Source organism: Manduca sexta, chromosome 25, assembly GCF_014839805.1.
Source record: "Manduca sexta isolate Smith_Timp_Sample1 chromosome 25, JHU_Msex_v1.0, whole genome shotgun sequence".
NCBI lineage: Eukaryota > Metazoa > Arthropoda > Insecta > Lepidoptera > Sphingidae > Manduca > Manduca sexta.
This window is the reverse complement of record NC_051139.1, coordinates 9,736,841-9,762,687: the sequence shown is the minus strand read 5'-3', so window position 1 is coordinate 9,762,687 and position 25,847 is coordinate 9,736,841. Positions and strand designations below refer to the sequence as shown.

The 25,847-nt window shown below is 35.1% G+C and overlaps 1 protein-coding gene across 1 annotated transcript in view; it reads left to right on the top strand.

Annotated features, from left to right (window-relative positions):
• Nucleotides 1-15,399: 15,399 nt before the first annotated feature.
• Nucleotides 15,400-25,847, top strand: part of LOC115449023 (semaphorin-1A) — a 34,907-nt gene continuing 24,459 nt past the window's right edge. Inside the window, exon 1 of the mRNA XM_037442622.1 lies at nucleotides 15,400-15,418. The gene's annotated coding sequence lies outside the window, so the exon portion shown is untranslated. The remainder of the gene's footprint in view (nucleotides 15,419-25,847) is intronic.

The window sequence follows — 25,847 nt, the reverse complement described above, 5'->3', positions numbered from 1 at the left end:
TTCGAAGGTATTTCCCTGAAGAGGGCTAAATCACGCATTTCACGGTTATATTTGTACGAAATAAGTGCTTTGTAACAGATCTAAGGAAATAGTGACATAGATTGATGGAAACGAGTTCTGTAGAGAAAAAATTACAGAACCTCGTTTCCTTTACTTGGTTAGAGACAATTTCTATCTAGATGTATATTGTAAACATTTCAACCTTGATACAGTTATGCCAGTAAACAAAATATTTGATCATGTTAACTTTAACGATTTGATTCTATTCGGAGATTTTGTATCTTATATATTTGCAGTTAAAGCATTTCGCCGTCCTCCATGGCATAAAGAGTGACGAACCGGGTTTGATATGAGAGATCGCAAATTTGATTCTTACAAACACACCAAGACAAAACATAGTGTGGTCTCAAAATATTTATTTCGCAGTTGAGTATGGTAGGTCTCAAAGTTTGCTCAAATCTTAATTTGCTTTATTTGTAATAGAATGTATTAATATTTTCAATTCGTAAAGAAAAAAATGCTATCTGCAGTATAACAATGTTAAATTTAGAAGTTGAGATAAAACATAGCCCATCTATAAGATTACTGTCTCCTTCTCTCTCTATGAACGTATAAATTTTATCTGTACTTTCCCGGGCATTGTTTGTTATTGCGTTAACACTAAATGAGTCATCTACCACATGGTTGCTTTTACGTAAGACTTTCCAGTAAGTATTTGGCAACATTTTTATCCATAATATAATGTACATGTGTCATATACAAAAACCGGACGAGAGGGAGATGGACTAGCGCACCGAGAATTCCGTAAAACATGTAGGTAAGGTATCTAAGTTCAAACTTGACAAACTTAATGTTGCCATTCGATCCCCAGAAACGGTTATTGTAACAGTAAATTCGTCTTTTTTGTAACTGAAGTAAATTTTTACGATTTTCAGATTATCGTTTGTTTACATTGCTTCTTGCAAAATTTGATTGAAATTGAAATGATTTTAGGTCAACGGGAAATAAACCATATAATCTGATTCCCTTGTGAAATCGCAAAATATACGACATAAACGGTCATATTGATCGCGTTGAGTTACAAGTTTGATTTTTTCGCAGCTGAAAAAGACCGTAGACTGTATTAATTGAACTTAATGCCTCGCGTTCCTGAGAAATGGGACTAAACATACAGGCGGACAACGAAGTCATCTACTAAGGCTTCCTTATGAGGTATGGAACCTTAAAAAGCTTGTAATTTATTGCGAATAAGCTAGTTTAGGTTAGTTACCTTGTATATACATCATGTATGTGGTTTAGACTACATTACTGTAATTGTCTTTCTTGCTGTCTGTGGCAAATGGCATGTTTTAAATGTGCGAGAGATGCACACGACCCACGTATATGCGGACATTGTCTTTTGGACGCGTTCGCGTTGCATAATGCATAGTTTTATACAAATTCCGTGTAAATGTGATGTTGAGAAAAAATATTGATTATATAGTTCGCATAGTATATCATCAAAGTTCAAAATCAGATCTCTTCATACGTAAATCTAAGCACCGGTAATAATTATAATAGCTAGAGTAATAATAGAGTTAATATTCAATTAACACCATTATTGGTAGTTCAATTATTGTGCTAATTCTGCAATGTATCTGCATCTACAAATGGTAAATTTACAGCTTGAGCAGAGAATAAAAGTTATACCCTTTGATAAATCTTAATTTTGAAGTAACAAATGCTCGTCAATGTAAATTAATACCGTAGTATGGGTAAAGCCGTTTATTAAAATTAAAGTCGGTCTGGCGTGGAACTAGGAAGATTAATGATCCCTTGAATACTGAGTTATGTAAAGAGCAAATGGAGTGGGGCTCGACGGGCCACGTCCTGGCATCATTCCAAAATCACTTATCTTCGATACATACGTACTGTGTCAACTGAAACTTCGGTAGGTATGTACTACAGCCGGCGCCGCGCCAGCCCCGAATGTACCTGACCTTTGTTATGAACACGCATTTATCACGTTGTACATTGGCAAATTTGCTAACTATCGAACGCTTTGTGTTTGTTTCTTCCAACCATCGTTTATGTAGCTTTACATCGGTATTGTTTTTGAGGATTGACCAAGTCGCTTGTATCGTTTATATACGAAAAAACTAGTGTTTATAACGAAATCTCACATTTATTGAAGCGTAGTTAAGAAAGGGTAACTGAACAACACCACAGAATACAGAATAATATCTTATAGTGTGAATATTTAGACGTTCACAGATCCATTAAATGGATTTAGATCGTATTGGTATAGCGATAGAACAAGAAATATATAAATTACTTTTTATAGAACGAAGTTACATAAGCAGACTAAATAGGCAATAGGTCCTAATAGATTAAAATAATTAAACGTAAATGTTGAGTAGGTATGGTACGATAATTAACACTGTAAATTTTGATTATTAAATTTTTTAAAACAATAAGTTTTATGTAGTTTTATGTATGTGTTTACGTGACCAAGTAAATAAATCATTTGTATTGAAAAAAAAATTGCCTTAACTAAACGACTTAACTAAAAGAATGGTGGTTACACAAAGGAGAGTCACGGAAACATTTCTTATGTCGTCGCAGACGTAAGTTCCTCGCCAGACGTGTAATACACAATACACTCGAAGAGGAGTTTGTTAGTGTTCAAGTTATATTGTCCCCGATGGAGTCGAGAAAATAGGAAACAAGCAATAAAAATAGTTCCCAGCATCCGTCGGCCGAGGACGAATTCCGACCAAAATTACGTGAGCAAATTAGACATTCCGGGACATTGCTGGCGGAATAATTGAGCACCCGCAGTGCTCGTTTGTTGAATAGAGCGTGCGGCTCATTGCACACCGGCCCGGAGCGGCGCGCGGCACCACCACCACAACCTCCGAACATGCATGATTTTTACATTTTAATTATCGCCTCATTTGCCTAATTATACCTTAAACTGTGAACGTGGACGAGAGGTTTTATTTAGAAGTTTGAATAGTCTTTTGATTGAAAATAAATGGTTTACTAGGAGCAGCCGTGTCCATTATAATGCGTCGGCTCACAATGCTAGCCAACAAATATGTTTTGGAAGAAACAAAGGAGAAATAAAACGAAATTATACATTTTTCAATGAGTATTTTTATTTAGATTCCGTAATTGATGGATCTCAAAAAGCATTATTTGATAAAAATAGACACGCGCGAAAAACATAACCCTTCCTTACATCCGCGTAAAAAGTAGGGTACACTTTGTTTACGTTTCGTCTCCCTTCCCTGAATATGGTATAAATACTTTAAACATGGCGCGAAGCAAACTAATCTTATCATCGACATCGCCCATGAGTTATTACTTGCTAATGAAATTGAGAACAATTTATAAACATAATCAAGAAAAACCGGTTACACAACGTTAGGTAAAATTACTGTCTACCTACTTCTTATCTCGAACAGAGTATAAAAAATAAGTTTTGATTTTAAGATTTATTGACGCACAAGTATATGTTTATGTTTATGTAACACCTGTTTTAGACTTCCTGTATCGATTTATAAGTTTAATGAATAACTATTTGGTAAATGTCACGTATTAAATATGTAATGTAATGTTTACTCCAACATTTATTACGAATATGTTTAATATGTTTCGTACAGCTATATTCTAACATCTGGAATCAAAAATAATGGCGACAGACGTGGGGGAGAGTTAAAAATAGACATAGATTTCACTGGAGAAGGACCTTGCCCCAATAAGGAATTGCCAATAAATATTTTATACTTTAGGTCAGTATTAACGTAATTAGTGTTTGCGCTATTTGACTCTCAAATTATCCTTATCTATAAAACGAAATCCCCCCGCCGTGTCTGTTTGTCTGATCGCGATAAGCTCCAAAATTACCGAATGGATTCCGATGAAAGGTATGGAGATAGTTTGAAACCCTGGGAAGGATAAAGGCTACTTTTATCCCGGAAAACCTTTTCAGGCGGGAGAAGCTGCGAGCAATAGCTAGTTAAATATAATATATACATAAAAAATAATAATAAAAAAACATTTATTGTAATCATATTTTATTGGTACTTAGTAAGAGAGTATGATATATTTTCATAATATTTAAATGCATTAGTAAAATTAATCTTTAACCATAAAAACACGCATAACTTCCGATATTGTGAAATATAGGCCAATATAGATTGTGGAAGATATTTTCGGTATAAAGATGTAATACGGCGGGATTTGGGGCGATTCATACGCGTTAAGCTCGCTGGCTACGGCCATAATTTACAATTTTTCCTCTCAGAGCAGTGTATCCGGCACGCATGATCGCCTATAATGAAGTCTATCTGATAGCCGGGCTGCGCCGCCCGCCGCCCGCCGCCGTTCCGCGCTTGTCACATCAATAACAATCCTCATGATCCTCCGCAAAAGCCACGGCACGTCTATTTGTCCCAGACTTTACTCGGCTATATATTTTAAGAATTTGCGCGGATCAGTGAATGCTCGGCTTACAAATGCATCTGTGCTTTTATTGTCACTTAAACAAGACGATAACGGTTTTGCGAAACACGACAGGTTTTTTAAAATATTATTGAGTATTTTTTACTAGTGTATATTTTTTCTCAATCAGATATTTCTTAAATAGAATTCTAATCTCTTATGAGGAAATAATTCGTACAATCGATACTTACAGTAATACTTTGCCTTGGGGCATGTGATCTTTATGGCAGATTATGTTTGTCACAATATATTGTTACGGATTAAGTATATAAAAAAATATACTCAATTATGATAATTAATATTGTCTTCTAACCCGAAAGTGGGCCGAGTCCGAGACAGTGATCTCTGAGCGGATAGTAAATTGCGCGGAAGCCCACGACGCTCACGCGCTCGGGTCACGACTCCACTCCAAATCTAAAATTGATTACGTACAAAAAAGCACACTCGACCCGACGGACCGGCCCGTCAAATAAAAAAACAAACCCACTCGCCATCAAGTATAATTTATTCAGTATATTATTCCGTTTGTATTTAAAATTTTCAAGAGCAAAATCGGGCTAACAACGGATTCTATTATTACGAATGCTTAATTGACCGTAGCACTATAACAAACCTGAATCCATCTAGTGATTCAAGAAGTCCATTAACCAATCTTTATAGATTGAACCATTTATATGGTGCGAATAAAATAGCGAAATCGCTGGATTAAGTGAACTGAGTTTTATTTTTGTATCAATACAATATTGTATATAGATACACGTTTGTAGTAAAATGTTGCCATTTTCTAAAGAGGAATTATACCAACTCGACCTACTCGTATTCTGAAATGATAGTTAGGAGGTCGTATGGGGAATTATATCCGCTAAAAATACATATTCGCAATATTATATGATCCTTAAATGGTGTAAAATTGCACCAAGAAAGAGTTCTTTCCGTATCTACATTGAATGTCTTGAACGGAGAATGAACGCGAGATACTTTTTATAAACAAGTTCTATTTTTTCTCTTCATTGTATAACATTATCTTATAAAATCTGTCCTTTTACGACTTTAGTAATCGGTGTTTTATCTTGTGATTTGTTTTTTACTTGTTTCCTTACATACACCTAGATGAAGACCAAGTGGAAAAACGTTATTATATTATGGAAAAAAAGATTCTGTGTTGTTGTTATGTTTATTTATACACTTTATGTACAGAGAAATATATAGGCGGACTTAATGCCAGAGGCATTTTCTAGCAGTGGACATTGTGGACCTTAGGGTGATGGGATAAAGAAGGGATATACATTTATAAATATTAAAATAAATAATAGAACTATTTAAAATATATAGATATTTGTATAAGAATAAGATAAATAATAAAAGATAGATGATAATAGTGGCGATTCTTCCATTCTATGTAATAGCAGTTGTTTGACTCTCGTTTTAAATTTATATGTATAAATGATATTTTTCTATAGAACAACCGTGCGACAAGATATTATAATAATGTAATATTATTTGTATAGTGAATGCCCATAAAAATTATTATGTTACATAGATATTATATTGACCAATAAATAAACATAATTATATCTTAGTATGCTTCATTACTGAAGGAAGAATTGTCTCTTACAGGCAAAACGGCAAAGCCTTTGACATCAAATATAATGCTCTATATATGGTTCACCTGGTATAGCCACAAGATGTCCTGTGATTATTCTCAGTCCCTTTGCTTTAACGGAAACTGGAACCTTCATAATTGCGGTAAACGTTACTCAATGTAACACTATATATAACCGCAAGTATTACGCTACTATAAATAAAATTGCATAATCATAAAAACATCATCGGCAAGAAACCTAAAACCCACAAATAATATGATTATGTTTTAATATAAAAAAAATATCTTCTGGTTTTCTTTTTCGAAAATTAATGCAACAATTACATAGTTATTGTACTACTTATGGTTATTTGTTCGTGACTAAACAGCTAATTGCACGAATAGAACAAATGATCATGTAAAATGTCATACCAAAACCCAATCATCATTATGCTAGAGAGCATCACGCGGCTAATAGTCGGTCGGTTTAGCCATTTTAGTCGCATCTCTTGCAACCATCATGAGACTAATGTAATTAGTTCATTACTTTGTCCCGGGACGCTACTCGCCCGCTTTGTGTGTCACTACAGATTTATGCGATCCTCCCTTTTTGCTGTGGTCGGGAATGCGAAATAGCGTTTTTTTATTATCTCGATATAAATTATTTAAATACGTTAACAGTAAACGTACAATGAATAAGATTTAAAGATATTTAAATCCTTCAACAAACCGTTTAACAACCGCGTGCATGATTTGTTTTGAATGCCTGATAAAATGAACAAAAACTAACAGCTCTTCAACAAAATCATGCAACGATGTTTTTGTTGTTGAACAAGATTGGATGACCAAACCTTGATACCAGCACTGGACCTTGAGTTCTAATAATAATAAACAGTTACGAAAATTTAGAGATATTGGTTTTCGTTACGTTTGATTAAAATGAAATCTATACATTTTTACATGCAGTAGTTTTCCGATCTTGAAATTCAAGTTAGTAAATGAAGTTTTATTTGTTTTAGTAGGTAAAAGCCGGTCTGTCCCGTTAATGAATGTGTAATGCTAATGAAGGCTACACCTGCCGACCGTTCGCCGCGCCGCGCCGCCGCGTCCAACCGACAATCACTGCAACTCATCACGACCCCATGCTATTTTAAATGAAATCTAACATGTGATATTTGATCACGAAGCATGTAACGTTTATTACAAAACATCTAACCTTTTCAAATCAAGTAAGTACTGGAATAGAACTTACAAATAATACGTCGGTATAAAATGCGATATAAATCCGTCTTAATAATCCTCGTTCCTAAATCTTCTTTTAATTCATAAGTAGTGGTAGCAAATGTTCTGCGCCAATAGATTTACGTTGATTATAAATTATTCAAACGTCATGAAATATAAGTACCTCCTATCAGTAAATGTGATTCAGCGAGTAATCCCCGCCCAATCAACCATCATTGTTTAGTTAGGCGAACATTTCGGCTCCTGGCAGCAGCCGTCTGCGGCACTCGTATGCGACCGGACTCATCGGTGACAGCCAATTAGCTTCCCCTCCCCGCACCTTTTTATCCCCCACGCCCTTCTAATTCCTAGTACATTTTTATTCCACAGAACCACATTTAAACGCATATCAACGAGCCAATTATGGTCCATGCTCTTTACCTACACCCAAGCAGAGTTTGTTCGTGACAACCGTACAATGGGCACGAGGATTAATGTCCGTAAAAAAATAAATCCGCGTATATTTGCGTTGCATATGAAAATTAAAGTTACCTGTATAATTTTTTGGTCGGCTCTTAAAACGGTTACTAAAGTTGTGGAATGAATTTGAATGGGCTAAACCGCAGTAAAGCCTTAGACCATTTTTCACACACGTTTTTCCTCATTTAGTAAATGTGTGGTTTAAATTGGAGTACACATAATCACTTAACTTCTCATTGTCAAGGCTATTTTGCTATTCCGAGAATTTCTGTTAGCGCCGTCCGTGAGTCAGTTCCCCTCGTGATTCAACAGTCTACATCACTCCGAGATTGTTACTTGATAAATAATTTACTTTTTTACTAATCCCCTTTATGCGTCTATTCGTAATGGAATATAATTATGTCTCAAAACAGCTTACGTTAGTTTACATAGTATGATCAGATAGAAGTTTGATCAACTTATTTTATTACATGTATCACAAATCCACGCTACCCTAAATATACTTTAGAACAGAAGGTATCACTTTGAAAAGGTAGGACCATAATTAATGAATTTAGCAATACTTATATGAGGTGTGGATTCACCAGACTAATATTAAAATAGTATTAATTTAACAATTATAAAAATACCGTAATTAATGTAAGAACGAAGCATCTTTATTAATAACACATCACGGTTATTTATTTGAATTTGTAAGGCAACAACACTCAGATGTATATACACTTACTCATTGTGCCCATAATGAATTGTGTATAACTTTTGTTTACATTAACATTATTTACTTTAACAAAGCCCGTTGTTTACCAACCACACCTCGCAATGTTTAACTAAGCGCCAAAGGTCGAAAACTTGGGATTTCTGCGAAAGTTACAAAGCAAAGGATAAATCCATGTCTAGCAAATAGGGATAGGGTGAGATTTAAGATAAGTTACGTATTCTGCTTTATGAGATTGTCGCAAAGTAATCCAAGTATATCATAAAATATTTCTAAATCTTAAATGAGACAGTTTATTGTAACAAAAAGGGCTGTAATTTCCGGCAATAACATCACTTAAATTATTAAATTTATTTCATTCCCATTGTCAGGATTTAACCTCACGTTTGACATTCAACGCGAATGCAATAAAGCCCGTGTTATGCAAAAATGAGTGTGATGCAACTATGCCAGTAGAAAGGATGGGATCGTCTTCATCCGCCTTGTGTGCCTTCGCAGCCAAGCTATTCACCTCCAAAGCAGGGCCGCGGGCACTCTCTTTATGTCCATGTAGGGCTACCATAACCATATTCCTTCCTTTAGGTAGCATGTTACTCGCACAGTAAAATAATTTCTTGTGATCTGTCTTCATATCTTTAGCAATGCATAATGATAAAAAACTGGTAAAAACAAATCAAAAAGAAAATAATATATTTCGGCATGACACACAACCCTGAGCAAAGATCCAGCAACCACTGAATAGGTAAACCGAAATAGACCGACGTGTTTACGTTTGATGAACACATGGATCGCGCTTCTTTGACTTTCTGAATTTTAAATAAATGTCAGAACATTTTCGTTTCTCTAGGCAGTCGGAACGGGAATACTAATGTCCATTGTTCTCAATAAGTAACGTAACTTTTATGTGGCCAAACCCTAATCGTAGTTCAGCGATAGATAAATTGTAATTAAATTTTCACCAAATATAATGATTTCTTAAGTTTAGGCGAATGTTTGACATTAAAATTAAACTATTCTTAAAAAACTATTTTAATTTTAACAAATATGTTTTTGTTTTATTATACCTACTTAGTATAATAATTGCCTGTTATTTAACAAACAATACCATCAAGATCAACTTACAATTCAGTATTAAACAAATAGCGAACTACGTAATGGCGACAGATTTATCAGTTGTAAAAACCAATGGTAAAATAATGAGAATGTCAGATGGCGTGAGCTGTGTGCGATCGCGATTGCGGAGAGCGCGGGTGCGGGCAACAAATGGCCAGAGTCCCGCGGGATTGACCGAATGAATAACCGCTTCACGGTTACGCATTGCCAGTTCAGCCTATCATTAATTTAATGAGTTATTTTAGTAACATATTTTGCCCCTGACATATTAATGTTGCCAAGAGCAACTCCCTTTGTTAAAATGTTTAAACTATCGTAATATATCGTGTATTTTAACTTATCATAAAACATGTACGAATATAAAAAGCTATGTATAGTTATCGGTAGTACACCTCGTTAGTGAATCTAAATTACAGACTGCTAGAGACTACTGGTATGTTGTGCTATTATTTATTCCGATCACATATGTTATGTGCGATGACTGCTTGACGATCTCATTGTGCTCTACGACTGCATTAACTGCATACGTTATAAGGAATGTTGATGTTCCGTTTATAAATTACATTTTAGAACAAAGCACAATTACAACGTATTGAAACAAAATGAGGGAGCATTATATTACGGCAATTTCGTTTAAAAGAATCAAGAGGGTCAAAAAAGAAGCAATGTTTTAACAAATAGTATAAAATTATATTCCTAATTTAAAGCATATAGACGTCGAGTATTCCCTGTTTTTAAATTTGGTTTGCCTGCTTCGTAATCCAGATGCGTTGCCTTTTCATAATTCAAAATATATAAAAACATAAATACTTCTATATTCTATTTCCAATGGAACAAAAATAAATAATCCAATCTTAAAATTTAACGTTATATAATTTCATAAACTTGGTTACATTTTGTTTTGCCCCCTGACGATTACACAATTAATTTTGGTATAAAAGATTGGAGATACATTTCAATTCCCTACGTCAACTCTGGGAACAAATATATCATTTTTTATAAAGTTTACTGGAGATGTTTGTCCCCCGATGCGGATTCTTTCTTTTTGCGCCTCTTGATTGATGACTTTTCTTACAACGTGACAGTTCTTTGGGCCTTATTCGAGTTGCCTTGCCCTCAAAACCCGTCAAGGGGAAAAGAGTCAATTACAGATAACAAGAGGCGGATGCAAAGGTTATATTTCTTATATTTGTAAACAAACTCGTAATTAACGTTAAGAAGTGTATAAACAGTTAGTTCTACCCAAGGATATTTCATAACTTAAACAAATCATAAATGCCTTTGAAGAATAGATTAAGTTATAAATCTTTGTGTCTATAACATTTTGCTTTACTTTAAACAAGCCGTTAGCCAAAGAAAAATAAACAGTCCCTGTGGTATCATTACAAATTCTTTTTCTTGCATTGAATGATGAATTGTTATGAAAAATTTACAAAAGGTAACCCGGTAGGAATCGGCTTGTATGGACGCTTCGCCACTGCTATGTGTTATTTGTATCATCATCTCAGCCACACGTATTCCACTGCTGAACATAGGCCTCCCCCAAGGATCTCCACGTCGACCTGTTGGAAGCGGCCTGCATCCAGCGACTTCTTGCGACCTTAGCCAGGTCGTCCGTCCACCTTGTAGGCGGGCGTCGGACATTTCGCTTGCCTGTACGTGGCCTCCACTCTAGAACCTTTCGACCCCAACGGTCATCGGTTCTTCGAGCTATGTGTCCGGCCCTCTGCCACTTCAACTTGCTAATCCTATGGGCTATGTCGGTAACCTTTGTTCTCCTACGGATCTCCTCATTTCTGATTCGATGTCGTAGGGAAATACCGAGCATAGCCCTCTCTTATAAATCTTTTTGTCTATAACATTTTGCTTTACTTTAAACAAGCCGTTAGCCGAAGAAAAATGAACAGTCCCTGTGGTATCATTACAAATTCTTTTTCTTGCATTGAATGATGAATTGTTATGAATAAGGCGTATCTCGGGAACAGGGCAGCGAGACCTCACGCGTCTCCACAAAATTCAATGTCCATTACTGGCTACGTGCGTGAAACGAACGGTGTGTCCACAATAATATCTATTATTTCCCTCGAGGTCACGTTTAGTAAAAGACTTATTGGGATACGTCGCGCATTACCTATCACTACCACTTACACGGCATAACTTACTTTCAGAATGTAGCTCGTGGCAAGAAAAATAAGGTTACCGACTTACCCGACCGAAATAAGAAATGGACTTAGTCCGCGCTGACTTGTTTGTAGAATAACGTTATATGGATGAGCCGTCATAACCTTGTTTCGTTTGTTGTGAACCTATAGATATGTGCATGATACAATATTGTAAAAACTACATTACAAAATCTTATATTTATTTTATAACAATACATTACTTAAAGTTATAATTAATAGTCAATAGAAAGTCGTTAATTTTATAAAGATAAATTGTTTTATACATAGGGATGCTGCGGATCGTGACTTTCTACTTATGTAGACCGCTATTTACAAATTATTTATAAAGGCTAACGACACTGCCTCACCGTTGAGGCTAGGGCCAGCGCAACACGCAGCTCCATATATTAGAGAGCTTAATAATAATAATATCAGCCCTGTATTATATACTTGCCCACTGCTGAGCACGGGCCTCCTTTACTATACTGAGAGGGATTAGGCCTTAGTCCACCACGCTGGCCTAGTGCGGATTGGTAGACTTCACACACCTTCGAAATTCCTATAGAGAACTTCTCAGATGTGCAGGTTTCCTCACGATGTTTCCTTCACCGTTACGAGAGCTTACGTATATATATATATATATATATATATATATATATATATATATATATATATATATATATATATATATATATACGTTATTAGAGAGCTTACGTATATATATTATGTCAACGTAACATATTCTATTTACAATTTTACATTAATATGTTAATGATAGTGACATTCATTGGGATATCGATTCCTCCTTTATAGACTAATGCAGGATGTAAATGGCCGGAGTCCGTTGGACGATCTTGCCCAGTGATCCGTGCCGGAGGTCAATGACGGACTCGCTTGTGGTCCGCATAATCACCTAATAACATAATAAACTATAGGGTGATGAAGACGGTATATAGACAAAGCTAAAGAGTAGTACAATACACGGTATTAAGTTATTTTATTTTTCAAAGGTCTAATCACAAATTCATATAGCCCTTGATATAAATGGTTCGAGCTTAGGAGTAAGGAGCGTCAACCTTAAAGAATTTTCGAACAAAGTTTCATTATAACATGTTTCGTGCTGTATAATTTCTTCTAAGTTTAGTATGTAATATCTACCTACAGAAAGAAAAGATTGCAATACTAATAGCATTAAGGTAACTAATAAATGAGAAGTGGTCTGACAAGGACAAACGACTTATTACAACACAAACAACGTCAAATCTGCAAGGGCAACATTCTTGCACGCATTCACAAATAGTAAGCCATCAATTAATCTCAGTAAGAAGCTGTTTAGGGTACAGGAATGTCATGCGGTGGGTCTATTGTGTACATACATTGTTCAAATTTCGTCTCTCTCGTATATTTATGACCAAAACGAACTCATAATTATTTTGCACATTTACAAAAACATAATATAAATGTGCTTTAAACTTGTTTATATCCATAATGATGATTATTAGCAAAACATGTAAATGAAACTCATGATTTTAATGCTTTAAAATTGTGTTTTCTTTATCACTAATGCCATCGCACCGCATGTAATAAACTTTGATGATATTATTTTCTTAAGTTGACATAATGTCATTTCTTTATTTAATCTTCTATTAAGTCAATTTCTCATCCATTATAATTGGCAGTCGTTAAATGTATACTCTAATAGTGGTACAAAAGGCCGGTAATTGAAGCAAATGACCACATGTATACATGAGTGAGCCGTAGTTGTTTCCAGCGGCGGCGTGGTGTTATGTTTGAGCTTGAAAGCGAGGGGAGAAACGTCGGAACGCGCTTGATGCATAAGTGATCAAGTAGAGTCCGGGCGCGGGTCGACGTTCTATTGCGCAACAAACCGTTACCTATCTATTTAAATTGGGTTTGGATAGAATTGATGTACTACCAGTGGGTCGGGCGGCCGTCGTTTCCTTGGGCGACAACACGCTCCTGTGGACACACGAGGCAATTCAAACATGTTAACCAACAGATTGCTTTCTACTACGTGACTGTCGCGGCTCACAAACTTATGAAAAGTTTTTACGATGTGTCTATTATGCATTTCAAACATTATTCTGGTCTACATTTACTGATATACCATTATTAGTATCGCTTCATGCTATTTATTAAGAGTTCAAAGTATTGCAACTGAAATTGGGCATTGGTTAGAATCAGAAAATGGCATGATATTCGCAATTGCCATGCCCGCCAACAAAATGGATTATAAACATGCTCACTTATATCTGCGCAACTTCGAACTATGAAAATTAATAATTATGACAGACATTTTACCACATCTGTAAGTAACACGTTACGATACATTAACATTTACTGTTAGTACGAAGTAACTAACATTTTAATGGGGCCCTAAAAAATCACACTAGTAATGAGTTGGTTATCGAGTAGATAAAGTAGAAGGCGGGCGGCGTGGCAGCGTGATATTCAATATTAATGTAGCGTGAAATAATTTAAAGCATTTTCCAGGGGCTATCAATCTGGCTTGTTAATGAGATTCGTCCGGTCGCCGGAGCGATTGCGTCGACCAATTTGTGCCACGTTGCACCTCACTAATGAAATACATGCCTACATACTGATATCGACATCTCTTAAAGTTACAATTTTACGGAAAAATCGTCATTTTTAAATACTTTCCTGAAGATAAGAACATAAATACAATGAATAATAACCGCTAGATATTTTATCGTCTACACCCGGAATCATGTACGAATACACATACCATTAAAACTCTCACGGACAAATATGTAGTACAATATAAATTGACAACGGCGATGAAACGTTATTTCCGCGCGGATGTTTTATGCAGTTACTTAATAGTAACTTACCTACCGATAAAAAATTAACGTTAGACGGGAACTGTGGCCCGCAAGGATACGATCTTTAAACCATAAATGTATGAATCCACCATGGATAGCATCTTGTAACACGCATCGTAGTCTGTTTGGTTCCGTTGTACATTTCGATTTGAGTACGTGTGTCTACAATGAAAGCTAACTGAAAACTCGAAAATTGCATAGAATTTATCCTCTATTTATTAAACGTATCATAAACCTGCGAATTAAAATCTGACCGTATTTCCCAGTGCGTGGTTACCCTTAGAGCGTAATTTATGTGGTGTTATCCCGTTATCCACAATGTCTGTGGTTGCTCTACATGCCCCGCTTACACTTTGAAAATATTATGCTGTCGACTTGGAAACTAAAGTGTGTGGTTATTTCAATAATATGAAACGTTAATGTTGTTTAATGTTATGTCTACAATCTGCATACTGGACCTAGATTTCTCGCAATGTTATTAGCAATCTTAGAACCTTATTTCACCCTCATAATACCAACTGATAGATGCTTTATGATTTTTTATGCCTCTGTGAACATACGTTATTCAATTAGAAATTTTTACACACGAAGAGTCTATAATTTTACTATAAGCAGTCTAATTGCTTCCTAGCCACTTTCAAATATGTAAAATACAGTTGTTACACGATTTGTGCATACTATACTCACATAACAAGGCATATGTGTTATAAAAAAGCCTAGATCGATTGTAATGAGTTTTTTACTCCACAGAAAAACGCTACAACCACTGCAACAACCTTACAACGGATTGATGGTAAGTGACCATTACACATTCAGGGGAATCTCACTGACCGCATCTAAATTCACGACAGCTTACTGTAACCCAGATTTACCACTCTGATTGGATCCATTCATAGTGTAGACAAAACCTGCCACAATGCGATTCTACTTCGCATACAAAACGCCTGGATGATCACATTTAGCATCAATAAATGAGTCATGTAACAGGTATACATGCATGTACATAGATACATAAGATCATGCATTAAGTATAGAGATGTATCAAATCCACATTTGGTCAGCTCTATTAGATCCCATATAATAGGATTGAACCACATTAGCATTTACTCGACACAATTTCGCACACTAGACAGTGTTATTTTATAATTTTTGCACACAATGTTATTCTCAGAAAGATTTATAAGAAGTCTCCAGACGAGGCTGCGCCTGAGGCATCACGAAATCAATATCCGCCGCCGTTGTGATTCTAAAATCCTAAGTGATTTGCCTGGAACTGCAATTTGTGCCCAATATGGGTTAGCCGCAAACAAGCATAACGCCAGGGCCTTCTCTGAATGCACCTTTACTTACCCTCAGGAGCATGCAGGCATGAACTTACGCTGTGTTAGAAGTACTCGTATATTTGGACTTAATTCATTTATACCCCAATACACCCAATACACCGATACAGTACAAAAGCAACACAATCACTTAAAAAGTTTCTTATTAAATTTATATCGGTTTTAAAAGTAAAAACGTAAAATAGTTTTTTCCTTTACCACACAACTCCTGTCTCAGCAATCGCGTGATGCTAAAATTTAACTCCACATTCAAACCGGTAGGTGAAATTCCATGCGTCACAACGCTTTACATCATTTATGTAGAAAAACGCTCACACTTTAACCACAGTCCCAAACCATACTTTCTCCCTAATGGCCTTGGATTCTTTCGGTTAAATGAAATAAAGACTTTCAAACTTTTATATTCCTTATGTTATTACAAAACTAAGCCATGTTAAAAAATAAAACAGCGACAGTGAATGATTCATTTGCAAACAATAGCCTACCGGAACAGCGTACAATAGCGACATGTACGTTTTGTAACTTTCGCTATAACATCTATTACTTGTTTTTTCGTAATTATCATGCTACGTAATACTGGCAATGTTGTACATATGTAATTAAAATGTAATTAAGATTCTTATATCATTAAACCCGTTTGAATTTATTCTATCCTGCTAACCATATTTGATTTCTTAAATCGTACACAACGTAGATATTTTTGATTAACTAAGCTATGGTCTAATTTAAATGGCTCTTACTATGCAACCATAGTACTAAACAATGCGTGAGCTAGACGAGTAGGGATTGTGTTGCAGTGCAGACATAAGTTTCAATCTGTATGTTTCCTGCGGCTCTGACATCTCAATTGCTGCTCTTTTGTAATCAACAATTTGAGCCGGCACTCTGCAAGACGCTACCGTCGTCCCGCTCATTCAATAACTACGTGAACGAATTCCAAGCTATTTTAGTTCTCTCGTCATGATTATATCATTCGTGTACTTATTGTGAAACGCGAACTGGCTCGTTGCTTATCTCGTTATAGCAAAAAAACTCGTAAACCTTTGAATCTGATAATAAGCGCTCAAATCAACAAAGAGGTACCGTAACTGAGATCTCTAAAAGCATGGCAATATCAGCAGCACTAATTTTAGTTGAATCAAGTGCGATACATTTATAAACAATTTCGAAACACGTCCAGTATTTCGATCAAGGTGAAACTAAATATTACCTTCAACATAAAATAATTCACTTAAAACTAAGAGAACTTGCTCCATTCGAGCGAATTCGTGCTTTGGAGCACTTACATTACACATGTACAAGTTAAAACTGTAAAGTTGCTTAACATTTAAACGACGGCATTAAACAACAATCTAAGTTTAAGGCACTTACCCCACATCAAAATTGGCGTTGGCGTGATTTTTTGCTCATTTAATGGCGGAGACTATTCTATTGTCTCCCTGAGGGATAATTTATAAATGGCAACACGAAAACACACTAATGTCGGGCCTTCTATTAATGCTGCTAACCGGTTTTCGGTTTATAAAATGGCTAGATTCAATCGCATTTAATGGTGGATAAAGCATGCTTATTAGACGGAATAAATTATAAACATTACGTGACAAGAGAGAGAAAATGCCCGGTGGAAATCACAAACCTTTTTAAATTACTTATTAGATCGGATGTCACGGTTAAACCAAAAATGTGAGATGCATCACGCGACTATAATCGATATAGAGATACGCATGTGGCTCAAATGGGACCGGATGCCCTGACTGCAGCTAATAAAACCTTACGGTGGGTTAAAATTTTACGGTTCGGCCCTCGACAACAGTGTGCTCGTTGAACTAGTTACAGCAACCAACGGCGATATCAATTTCACGGTGGCCAAGACTTTTGTAGACCTATTAAAAACCAGTACTGTGATTTTTAGTTCATTTAAATTAGTCTTAGGAATAATAAGAGACCAAAACATGCGCTTGCTTTGAGTATCAAACAATTTAGGAATTAAGTTTTATTTATATGGAATGAGCCTTTCATTTACATTTAAAATATAGTAATGTAGGAATCGGTATAGCGACGTGAAGAGGCGACTGATCGTCGGTAGGACATGTAGGAATGTTTAGAACCGGTCGGCACTTCCGACGCCTGCACTGCGCGGTATTAAAGACCACGTAGGTACCACTCGTAAATTCATTCAATGCGCTGTCATCTCACATCCATCATGCAGTTGGATATTAGAATTTTGTGGTATTTTAAATTAGATGGATAAAAAATTCCAAACAAAGATAACAACACAAATTCTTATTTTACGAATTAACTCGTGAATCAAGTTCTAAATTATAAAATTGTATAATACTCGCATTTGCTGTGAATCTAATTTATATAAGTGTAGTAATGTGTCATTCGGTATTGTATGTGGTTTTGCTACTATTCACAGACTTCGTGCTTGCCTTCAAGTGAGAGTCCCGTATAAGTAAGTCATTTGTATACAAAAACCCAACAATGAAGACACCTATAACAAAGATATTGCCCAAAAGATTAAGTATCATATGAAATTCGGATGTTATTTTTAAAGGTTCATTCCACGAAGCCAGAAGGAGCACTCGCTGTTCAATAACGGATGCGAACGATTGTGAACTATTTCAGTCTCGGAAAGCATAAACTGTAGAGCGCAGTAACCGTGCGCAGACGCCCACAACACTTCGCGTTCATAAGGAAACGCCACGGATTACTAGCCTCGTTTATATATTCCGCGAACAAAACAACTCTAGCTGTTTATTGCCTTGCTTTTTGCACCTGAATTTTTGTATGTTATGTTGGATGTGCAAATTTAATTATATATAGCATAAATCCTTCTCAGTAAAAAATTCCAACAACCCCGAAAGGTAATAAAAGGGGAACCATGAATGTCTTTTCAAATTTTGGCCAACATGAAAATGTTTAATCTCATTTTTGCAACAAATGTACAAATTGATTCTAATAGTAATCCAGCGATTTATCTTTTAGAGTACTACACTGTACTCGCACATTTACTACAAGACTTCATAATGGAGTGGACTTTATGGACTCCAAAATATTGTCTGGGTTGTTCTTTTCAGTGTTGTCAATCATTCACAATGGCTATTGTTGTAACGTGTCGAACATTAAGTATTATAAATAATCCCCGGGTGGTGCCATTCCACATCCATGCTTATGCAAATAAGGTATTCATTTAAAAACGAAACATACAAACAACGGGTTAGCTGGAAAACATTTTATAATAATCTTCCAAGAACAGTTCGTTATGATAACTGGCTAATCAGTACCAAGATATGTATATCTACATTTGTTAGGTTTATTTTCAATGGAACTTTCATGAAAGATCTCAAAAATCAAATAAATTGATTCTTACAAATATATATTTATATATATTAAATATAGATATTAAGGTGTTCTGTCTACTTGCTTACATTGAATCGTCTGTCATATTTTTTATTAACATTTTTATCAATATGATACTAGCATTAATTATGAATAAGATACATCGAACTCATCTGGAAGCAAAATGTTGATAATTTTACATCGAGCTGCAGTTACCGATATATTTGAATTTAGCTCTATCGCGAACTTGTGAACGTTTCTTAGTGTTCTTAAAATACATACTATTATAATTTGCGACATATTATTTATTAGAAATACGTAAATACATAATATACGCTCTTAGATTAACTTAACTAAATAAACTCGTTTTTGAAAAAAAAAACAAGTTAACATACGATAGATTAAGCCTTTAATATACGGAAGTTAAATTGTGACAAAAAGATGTAAACACATTGTACTTCAAATTAAACAATGAGTAGGTACATGTATTATAATGATTTAATAACCTAGTTTACTAATCTTAACTCTGTTCGGCAATGTGTTTTTTTCGTTAATGAACATTTATCACAAGATAAGCACCTAGTCATCGACAAAAAATATACAGCTATAGATAAACTGTTATTTAGTAGAGCGCCTACTAATATTATTTACTGTGGTAAAGAACGTAGTGTACTGTCCGCCACAAATACGACTGAACCAATAAAAAAAAAAAATTAAACTTTTATTTGCAGCAACTATCTTTCTTCACTAAAATATTTTAGATTAAAAAGATATATAATTTGATTGTAGTCCATGTGTAACAGCGTTAAGAAGTTGTTAATTTGTTCAGTTTTGAAGCTGACTGTACACTCTTGAAAGCACTTACGACGGATTTGTGAGGTCACAGAATCCTGCCTAGGATGGGATCACAGGACTAGCGTGAGCAATCAAACAATTTAGGTTAACCGCCAGCTACCCGTTGTTTTCTCACAAAACAACTGAAATGTATATACTCGTAGAACAATTAGACAGAAGGTCCTTAGTTATGGGTAAGTAATGCTCGTAATATCTCAAACATAATACGCGGCCAAGTCCTATAACATCACGCAATACTCGACCGCAAACATTACATATGACGCGTTACATTTCTGCGCTATAACATTACTTAGCCCTTTTTGTTCTAATAAGGCAAGCAATAAATAACTAACCCAATGCAATTGACGCAGAAAACTTGTACTACCTATAAATAGTTCTGTGTATGGAAAACTGTGAAATATGTATAACACGTTTCATAAATTCTATTTCAATTTTTAATATAAATGATTTATTCCAAGCGAGCGATGCTGTGAGTAAATACTAGTTTGTTATAACTCATGAATCTTTCCTGTAAACAAAGATAATTCCTGGGAATTACTGTTTACAGGCACGTTTAAAATTACTGGATTTAGGCGTACTTTATTATGAAGTGCTCACACTTAACGATACAATAATGATATATTTATCGTTATACAGAAAAATATGTATGTATTGTTAGTTTAAACACTAATTAAAATAATCTTTTAAACCTTCTATTTATCATACATTATTATAAAGTGGTTATTGGTCAAGCAAATGTCAAAATTAAAAGAACTTTATTGATTACTTGTGTTAATTAGTACCCGTTTGGCAGCATTGATAAGTAATTACGGAAGAAATTAGGTTTTTTTGCTAATTAACATGAGCAGCTAGTATGAGGTTACATAACCAGGTCATTACCTAACTAGTTTTTTTTGCAGCTTACTACTGCCTAATGGAAAAATGAGCTGGTCGCCCTCTTGAACGTAAGCACTATATCTGCCTGCAAACTTTAACAGAGCCATCTAAAATTCAGAATTATAAAGAAATGTTTGGCACTGCCTGGGTTATAGATGCCTTTTTACAATCGTAATGCTAAGAAGAATGTATAGGAACAACATATCGTAGCAATAGAATTATCGTGACATTATTTTTTTTGGTTTATTACCGTTAATGATTGTAGAGAGACATCTTGTCTATGGCCCTGGGGCACTCTTCGTTAAAATAGTAAATGTAATAGTATTTTTAATATTTATGATTTAACTGGATACAATATTTTTTAAGACATGACGATTTTTTTTCACATCGTAGAGGACAATAATGTATAATTACTAGACAGACTAGGTTTATCACACACTAATATATAGTGTGTATGGATAAGCCTAAGCCAATAAGGACGGAGAAAGCGAGCCTCACAAGACAAGTAAACTACTAAGTAATTTACTTGAAGAGACATTATGTTTTCTAAGGGCTTCCACAAACAAAAGGCTATAGATTTTTAAAACAATACTATATTTAATTACTGTAATTTAAGGTACAAATATTGAGTATGGTATTTTACCGAGGTAAAAGACCAATCTGAGGCCACACTCTCGAAAACGCCTAGTAATTCTCAGACGATATTCCGATGTCGCTTCTAAGATTACTTAATGGTAATTGCAGGCGAGCATGATATTGAAAATCAATTGATTCGAAGTGAAAACTTTGGCAGTTAGTTATCGTGGTGATAAATTCCACAGATAGCAGTCGCGGCCGTGACCAGCTCGATGGTAAAAGGCATAAACCATAATGTATTTGTACCATGACATCTTGCGTGACGCGCTCACAAACATTCAGACACTGTGGTGTTATTATTTAGACTGTAACGGAGGTATAAAAGATATCTAAAATATTATTATCATAAATGTGTATTATAATATAAATTTATCGTTAACTATTGATAAAATATTTTACATTGAAAACGTACATATTCAACTGGCATTACAAAGCTATTGTTACAGGTTTCTATTGTACGCACTTTCATAATTAACAACATTGAACGTTTTGAGCAGTAAACAATGGTGTATATCTGGCATGCATCAGCATTAAGTTGTATCTGTGGGATCTGGCGACGTCCTCCGGACCTCCGGACGTCCGTTGTCCGCTAAACAAGCACATAACATCGCAAAACTGGACAAAAAGGGCACGCGAGCCGACAGGATGTTAACATTACAACAAAACATCAGCCCGTTTCTATTTTTGTTTACTGAATGTTGTGCTGTTGTTGCGAAATTTAGAACGCCTGCGTTAAAAGCTAATGGACGATCAGTTTTTGCAAGAAATATTTGAGTATTATAATATTATATGTAGCTGTTTCAATTATATGTCTTATAGAGAGTTAGAATATAGATCTTCTGAACATTCAGTATAAAATAAAATGCACCTTTACTCGTTCTCGTAATAGACCTTCTTCTGAAAAATGGTAATAATAACCTTTACTTCAAAATTATGTATGTTCATAATTCTATTGAACCTGAATAAATGTTGAAGATTGCGTCACACAAAAAAGAACCCTGAATGATTTCAGAATGATGCCTGCTTTAGTAATACTCATGCTTTTTCATTGCTCCGTAGAACATTGTTGTAAATTTAATACGCATAATTTACCTAAAAGAAATAATCAAAAGAAAGGATCCTGTTACTTCTCTACCACAACATCCCGTTTCCAGGGCGTAATCGACACCCACAGCATGCAAAAGACGAGCTCGGGTTCCGGAGTGCAGACATCGATGTCGCTATCGATATTTCAACCATTAATTTGTATAACAACTACTGGAAAATTATTTTGCTATACTAACCTTCAAGAAAATAATTTAAAATGGGTCGTATATGCAAAGCAACCTGCATCGGGACATCTAAATATTTACGAGAACTTATACTAATTTAAAACAAGCTTGGCACACATTATTAAATAAACGTATTGTTTATCTTTTAATTTTAAAGCAAATATCCGTAATGTATTTCTCTAGTGGTTTTATGCTTATTTTATGAGTGCTAGGAACGTGTTAAATGTTATGTGTATACAAGCCGGCCGGAGCGACTTGGTTGCGCCACTAATAGCACCTTTACTCGTGAGCATCATTGGCAGTGCATGGCATTACGAAATTATCCGATCAAAGTCTAAGCATTGAGCACATCTTCGGATATCGTAATGGTCACGTTATTAGATACATATTTAGAAGTACTCAATATGCTTTATTTTATGTATTTCAGCAATGTTCTTCGAGACAAACCACATAAAGTTAAATTAATTTATTATATTCAATATTATAAATCAATGTATGTATTACATGCACAGAACGACGAGTAGCATGGTTACCTGTACCTAGGAACCGAATAACGTAATTTATAATTATTTAAATTATTTACAGTTATATTAATCTTTTTCCCCAATTCAAAATTCAAAAGTTTATTTGCTAGAAACAGCATTATGTATAAAATTTTATTATTTTCCAACTATGTAAGTTAATACAGACTTACAGCGTATCTTGTTGAGTTTAGAACTCATTCTTATAGACAAACAATGTAACTAAATTGTCTCTATTTCTCCTTGAACGATACCGAAATAACCCTGATTCAACTAAAAACTACACAAGCTACAGCATAATATTGTCGTGTGAAATCTAAGTGCAAACGTCGTGGCGTGCGCACAGAAGCATTGGTGTGTTGCGAAAAACTGAATAAAATTGCCCATTGTCCTTACAATATTTTTGTCCTAACTGATTAGTAACAAACACTGCGTTTATATCGCTAGCACAAAGCAACTCAAACAATATATTGCTAGTTGTGGGAAACTGCATTTTGCGATGGTGTGCCGCGTCGTGTCTGCCGACTTTTGTTTCCTTGATCTCACGGCTTGACTAATTCAACTCTAGCTTTATTTTCTCATACACTTTACTGACACGAGATTAATTATACTTATTTTTCCCTGTCGTCAACCACCGGATGCTTTGCGGTTTTAGAAAACTTTTTACTGTCGTACTTTATACGTTTCCGCGAGTACACACATAAATACTTTCAAAAAATACCGTGTTTTTTTAAATAATCAAAAATTTCAATCTAATTATAAGATTCAGAAATAGGTACCACTTAGAAGCCATGATTACAAATTATAATAAAAGCGTGTTAAAAAAAGATTAATCCTGTATCGTTTTTGTGTACATGCAATTATTCCAGCATGATGATTAATTACAACGTCTTTAATTAACACGAATACAATTAATACAACGTATATAACAGTGCCATTGAGAAAATTTAACTCAAAGAGAGCTCGGTTCACATGTTGCGGGTCAGTGCGATTTAATTGTCACGATAAGAGGTCGGCATTTCGCGTGGGAGCGAAGGCAGCGAAGAAACGACGCATGAGCCGTGACGTCACACTCAGTAATTACTACGCATTGCATGCTTCCGGAATTCCACGCTCCACTCAACCCTTCTGAGAGTTCATATTTTATAAGAATACAAATTGAAGGAGGTCCAGAAATAGAAACGTCTTATAAATCATTTTGAGTACCCACAAGTAAATCAAAATAAAAAATCATGGTTCATGGTTTTACTATTATGACGGTACCCACTAATCGCTACTATTGGAAAATTTATGTATCAAATACAAACGGAAACCAAGAAATTCAAAGAAGTGGATCTGTGGAAGCCTATGCGATATTAAAATAAATTAAATTTCTGACTTATAGCTAATATCAAATATTCAATAAAATATGTAGGAATATGTACGAAGATGGCCGGAAGAGACGAAAGCAAAAATGGACCAGTGGATGATGACTGAAAAGAAAGAACGGATTTGGAATATATTTTAACGCCGAAAGATTAGAGCAAAAGAAACATGAACCAGGTTATGGGCCCATTATAGATCCAATACGCCTTGTGCTGCACTAGAGTGATTGATTTTTCCACAATTGCCGCACAATGCTTTCGATGTTGAAAATTGAAATGTGTCGTTTGCATACACAAAGCGAAGAAAATATTTCACCGGCAAAAGCATGTAGAATAAATATAAAATGAAAGTAAAATAGAAACAAAAGCGCGAGGACAATATTTTATCTGCTGCAAGAATACATGAATTCATCAGACATTCTTTTTTAATGAACAATTTCCAGCTTAATTAACTGTGAGAAACAGTCACACATATTTTTAGTTTTACTTGTTTTGGACGTTAATTCTAGTAGCTCGGCGGCGGCAGTGGATGCGGGTCACCGAGACACAATAAGCCACTTCCTGCGGCCGAGAGAGCAGCACCCGAACAAGGACACGACAGCTGACACGTGAGCCTCGTCGCTTATCTCTTTATCTTATACACACGGTACCCACTCGCATCATAAACCTCAACGCAACGTTCATATTACGTAACATGCACCTCTAACAATGGTGTATGTAACCATTGTAATAATACTTATTACGAAGAATAATAAATTAATATATATTCAGGAAATACCATGTTTAAAAACCCACATGAATTTATAATTATAATGAAACCACATTTAGTCATATGTGGACGTAATAAAATGATTACGGGAATATCTATTTAAAAAAACGGAAAAGAGCAAGTTGAACTCGCGCACCGAGGGTTCCGTACAAACTTGTAGGTAAGTAAAAACGAATAGTTTTAATTGACAAAAATAAAAACTATTTATTATCTGTTGCCATTACTAAACATATATTTGACAAAAAATA